Here is a 6,000-nt window from a genome sequence, read left to right on the forward strand (position 1 = left end):
TTGGTGCAGCAACGTCCAGCAGGTGGCCCTCCTCCTTGGGTTCCGATCCCCTGGACTTCCCCTACAGCATTTCCATGACCCTCCGAATCCTCCTATAGGAAAGCATTTGGAGCCCAACGCTGTGTTTGCACCCTGCACCCAACCGCCCCTTGTGTGATTGGTCCTGACTGGTGGCCCCGCCCCTGTGCTCCTCTAAACACCCCAGGTCTGCCCTCCAAAGACGTGGGTACTTACCTGCAATCAGGCCTGGATCTGAGTGCCCCTAGTCTCCATAGGAGCCCAGATTAAATCGATTTCCTCTTTGACCTCTGCACCTGGCCAGACCTGTGTTGCTGGTACTGGGGGTTTGGGTTTAACTTGAACCCCAACCTGTGGACATCCTAATCCCCAGAGACTGGAACTGTAAGTCTTGTACTTACCTTGAAACTGTACTAACTTTTCTCCTCCCCTAGAACTGTTTCTAAAAATTGCGGTGTCAACTTTTAAAACAGATTATTGCTATTCATTTGAAAACAGTATAACTTGCCAATTGAAACAAACAAGGTAGTATTGATACATATGTTGTATACTTACTTGCAAATGTACTTACCTGAAAATTGAATCTTGTGGCTCTAGAAATAAAGTAACAAAATATATTTTTGCTGTATAAAAACCATTGGCCTGGAGTTAGTCATTAAGTGTGTGCTTCCTTTATTGCCTGTGTGTGTACAACAAATGCTGTGCACTACCGTCTGATACGCTTAACTGCTCGACCACACTACCACAAAAGAGAGCATTAGTATTATCGACTTTAGCCTCGGTCAAGGCTCTTGGGAGCCCCTGTACTCTGTGCACACTATGGCCCTCATCATGACACTGGAGGTGAGTGATAAAGTGGCAGGAATACCGCCAACAGGCTGGCGGTAATCACCGCCAAATTATGAACATGGCGGTGAGAACTTCCATAGAAAGCCAATGTACCACACCATTCATCAGGGAGTTAACACCACGCACGCCGGCAGGTGCCATCAACAGCTAGGCGGGAGAAAAAGTACTGCCCACCATATCACGACACAGTCCACTGCCACGATTTCCGGGGCAGAACCAACGCCATCAAAAGCCTGGCGGAAACAGAACACAGAAGACGAAAGACTCACCTACAGAGACACAGAGAAGACTAACCTCGCAAATGGAACCGGAACTGCAAGCCTTCCCGATGCTCATCTTCTCCATGCTCCACCTGGAACACCAACGCAGACGAAGACGACAATGGTGAGTACAGCCGTCTAGCACACAAGGGAGGGAGGGAGGAAAAGGAAAGTGCCACACACACGCACCACACACACCAGACACACACACCATACACACAACCAGCTGCAGACGAAAAGCAGTGGTTCACGACACACAGCATAATAATGCAAGGACAACAAGAAGGCGGTAACGAGAATGTATTGAATGGGAAGGGCCGCTAAATGAACCAATTGGATAAAAAAGAGATATGTACAAACGTCCACAAAGGGCCAATGCCCAATCCAAAGTACAAAGGGCCCACATGGCCACAAGGCACAGTCCAAGGCCCAACTTGTCTCCTGACGTCATCCGCACAGAACTCTGCAGGGGCATCATTTAGCAAGCGGGCAGGCATCTCAGGGGGATGGGGTGGGGAGCACCTCAGCCGAAGTCGGTAACTTGCCCACTGGTTCTGGAGGGGGCTCAAAGCCCATTTCTCTGTGCTGGGGAGTGCAAGGTCACAGTCTCTCAGGTGGGTGGCTTGCCCACTGGTTCTGGAGGGGGCTCCTTGTACAGCAGTCCCAGAAGGGTGGCCTACATGCCCTCTGCTGGAGTTGAGGGCTGCACTGTCTCATCTGGAGGGGAGGGCTGCACTGTGTCAGCAGGTGAAGGTGGCTCTTAGGCAGCCTCTGCTGGAGGTGAGCACTGCACTGTCTCAGCAAGTGAAGGTGCAGCCTCCGCAGGAATAGTGGGCTACACTGCCTCAGCTGGAGGTGAGGGCTCCGTGACCTCTGGTGGTGGTGGCGTCACCCTGCCAGCCTCTACTGGAGTCTAGGGCTTCTTTCCCTTCATGGCAGGAGTTGGGGCCTCCTTCCCCTTCATGGCAGGAGTCGAGGACTTCTTCACCTTCATGGCAGGAGGTGCAGCCTTCTTCCCCTTCAAGGCAGGAGGTGCGGCTTCCTTCCCCTTCATGACAGGAGTCGAGGGCTTCTTCCCCTTCATGGCAGGAGTTGAGGTCTTCTTCCCCTTGTTGGCAGGGGATGTGGGAGCCTTACCCTTCCTTGCGGGTGGAGTGGGATCCATCACTGTCTTGCCTCTACGCCCACCATATCATGACACATTACACCGCCACGATTTCCAGGGCGGAACCAACGCCATCAAAAGCCTGGCGGAAACAGAACACAGAAGACGAAAGACTTACCTACAGAGACACAGAAAAGACCAACGCCTCCATGGAACCGGAACTGCTAGTCTTTTCGAACATCTTCTACGCCATGCTCCACCTTTAACACCAACGTCGACGAAGACGACGATGGTGAGTACAGCCGCCTAGCACACAGGGGAGGGAGGAACACACACACACACACAACCAGCTGCAGATGAAAAACAACGGTACACAACACACAGCATAATAATGCAAGGACAACAAGAAGGCAGTAATGAGAATATATTGAATGGGAAGAGCCACCAAATGAACCAATTGGATAAAAAAAGAGATATGTACAAATTTCCACAAAGGGCCAATGCCCAATCCAAAGTACAAAGCGCCCACATGGCCGCAGGGCACATTCCACGGCCCAACTTGTCTCCTGACATCATCCGCACAGAACTCTGCAGGTGCATCATTTAGCAAGTGGGCAGGCACCTCAGGGGGATGGGAGTGGGGGGCACCTCAGCCGAAGTCGGTAATTTGCCCACTGGTTCTGGAGGGGGCTCCATGCCCATTTCTCTGTGCTGGGGAGTGCAAGGCCACTGTCTCTCAGGTGGGTGATTTGCCCACTGGTTCTGGAGGGGGCTCCATGCCCATTTCTCTGTGCTGGGGAATGCAAGGTCACAGTCTGTCGGGTAGGTGACTTGCCCACTGTTTCTGGAGGGGGCTCCATGCCCATTTCTCTATGCTGGGGCTTGCAAGGTCACAGTCTCTCAGGTGGGTGACTTGCCCACTGGTACAGCAGTCCCAGGAGGGTGACATACATGCCCTCTGCTGGAGGTGAGGGCTATACTGTCTCATCTGGAGGTGACGGCTGCACTGTGTCAGCAGGTGAAGGTGCCTCATGGGCAGCCTCTGCTGGAGGTGAGGTCTGCACTGTCTCAGCAGGTGAAGGTGCAGCCTCTGCAGGAGGAGTGGGCTGCACTGCCTCAGCTGGAGGTGAGGGCTCCGTGACCACTGGTGGTGGTGGTGGTGTCACCCTGCCTGCCTCTGCTGGAGTTGAGGGCTTCTTCCCCTTCATGGCAGGAGTCGAGGTCTTCTTCCCCTTCATAGCAGGAGGTGCAGCCTCCTTCCCCTTCATGGCAGGAGTCAAGGGTTTCTTCCCCTTCATGGAAGGAGTTGAGGTCTTCTTCCCCTTCATGGCAGGGGGTTTGGGATCCTTACCCTTCCTGGCTGGCGGAGTGGGATCCATCACTTTCTTGCCTCTACAACTAGGAGGTGCCTCCACTGTCTGTGTGAACTGTTTGGCTGAGGTGCTGGACTGGGTCGTTAGGACCCTGCTCTTATGGGCAGCACAGGGAGGGAGGGAAAGGGAAGAGGTCAAGTTGGGCAAGGAAAAGCTACTGGGAGGGCGGTGCTGGTATGGGGGTAGCGGCTGTACCTGCAGCTGGGGTGGTCACAGAGGTGTGCGCCACAACCATGGAGCTTCCATCGGAGGAGGTATCTGAGTAAGTGTTGTCACCTCCTGTCTCCGCCGTGGTGCTTTCTTTGCCCTCTGTCCCCTGGACTGGTTCCCTCTGCATTGGTGGACTCTGCCTCCTGGGTCCTGTGGGATGCAGCTCCCTCTGTTGCCGGTGCGCCTGCTCCTCCGCCAGATGATGCTAATGCACACATGGACAGGACAAGAGAAGAGAAAAGGGGGGGCTAGAGAAAGGGAGCACTAGGTCAATTACTGCACCAACACCACAGAAGGCATACACAGTATTGTCACACACAAGGATCAGGATTTAACATTATGCATTGCACTGCCAAACAATTGACTATATGCCACAGCAAGATGAGGGCCAACCACCGCCAACTGCATCCCTCCTGGGACCCACTAAGCCCTGTCTAACATGGAATGCAACTTAGCTAGGTTACCCTGTTTTCCCTTTCAACCAATACTGTGGAGCTGGATCACGCTGCAATGTCTGGCCTGGCATTAAGGGGCGCCCACCAACTGACAGCCACCCCCCGGATCCCATGCCATCTACAAATGATTGTTGTCACGGCCACTGTACTTGCCCCCTTGTGGCTGCTGTGATGCCCTCAAGCGCCCATCCAGCTCTGGGAAGGCCACTGCCAGTATGCAGGCCATCAGGGGGTCATGTTCCGACGGGCACCCCTTCCTCATTGGGAGGCCACCCCCAGCTGGGCCTCCACGGTCTTCCATGCCAAGCATCTCAGGTCCTCCCACCTTTTTTGACAGTGGGTGCTCCGCCTGCCATAGACCCCCAGGGTCCGCACGTCCTTGGCAATGGAATGCCATAATCCCTTCTTTTGATGGGCGCTGACCTGCAGAGTCGATACAGACAGGAGGATACCATTACACATACAATCCAGCCTGTCACACATATGGCCCACCAATCCTGTTTCCATCACCATTGGCACACACATCACCTGGTGCACACCATGTATGCCACCACTTGATGACACGATGCTTGCGCACACATCTCCATGCATCCTTCCCACATGCATCGTGCCCAAGGTGTACTCACCTGTTGGTCTGGAGGCCCATACAGAAGTCCGTACTGGGGTAGGACCCCATCCACCAATCGCTCCAACTCCTCCGCAGTGAAGGCAGGGGCCCTTTCCCCGGTCACACTTGTCATGGTAGGTTCCAGACACAGGTCACAGCAGCACACACAGTGTAGGTGTTCTCCTGTTGAAGGTCAGGAAACAAGTGAGGAATCAAATAGAAAATGGCAGTCACGTCCGCGGCAGTGTACATCGTCAAAGCTGGCGCAGATCCCCATTGGCCACTGTACTCCATAGAGCCCCATATTATCCAATGAGGAATTGCACGGCGGTGCAAGACCGCCTTCCGCCTCGACACCCAACTCAGGTGAGTTACTTCACTTCCACTTGTCCCTACATACAGGACAGGCAGTCTCCATTTCATGGTGGTGGACAACAATCAGATTAACCTTGACTGTGTCACTGCCTAGATTTGCACATACCGTGCCATTCCCACTGTCCCATCACATAAATGCACCATGTACACTGAGGTGGTGGTTCCATTGTTCAAATTGTGATAGCTGATTCACTCCTGTGTCCCTTAGATATCTACAGCTGCGGATGAATGGGAGGAGAAGACGAACCCCGTGTACAGAACCCTTGTGCACTTGACTACACTGGAGGACAGGCACATTATACTGACTTATAGACTTGACAGGGCCACCATCACAGATCTATGTGCCCAATTGGAGCCTGACCTGATATCAGCTATCTGTCATCCCACTGGGATTCCCCTCTTGTGCAAGTGCTATCAGTGCTCCATTTCCTGGCAGCTGGTTCTTTACAAGTGACAGTGGGCTTGGCAGCTGGAATGTCACAGCCAATGTTTTCAATCGTGCTGGCAAGGGCTTTGTCTGCCTTGGTGAAACACATGTGCAGCTACATTGCTTTCCCCCAGGTGGAAGATTTAGCCACTGTGAAGGCAGGATTCTATGCAATGGGGCATATCTCCAATGCTATTGGGGCGATTAACGGTACACATATTACATTTGTCCCTCCCAGCCAGAATGAACAGGTGTTCAGGAATCGTAAGAGTTTCCACTCACTGAATGTGCAAATGGTGTGCCTGGCGGCCAGTACATCTC

This window comes from Pleurodeles waltl, chromosome 6 (assembly GCF_031143425.1).
Source record: "Pleurodeles waltl isolate 20211129_DDA chromosome 6, aPleWal1.hap1.20221129, whole genome shotgun sequence".
In the NCBI taxonomy this organism is placed as follows: Eukaryota; Metazoa; Chordata; class Amphibia; order Caudata; family Salamandridae; genus Pleurodeles; species Pleurodeles waltl.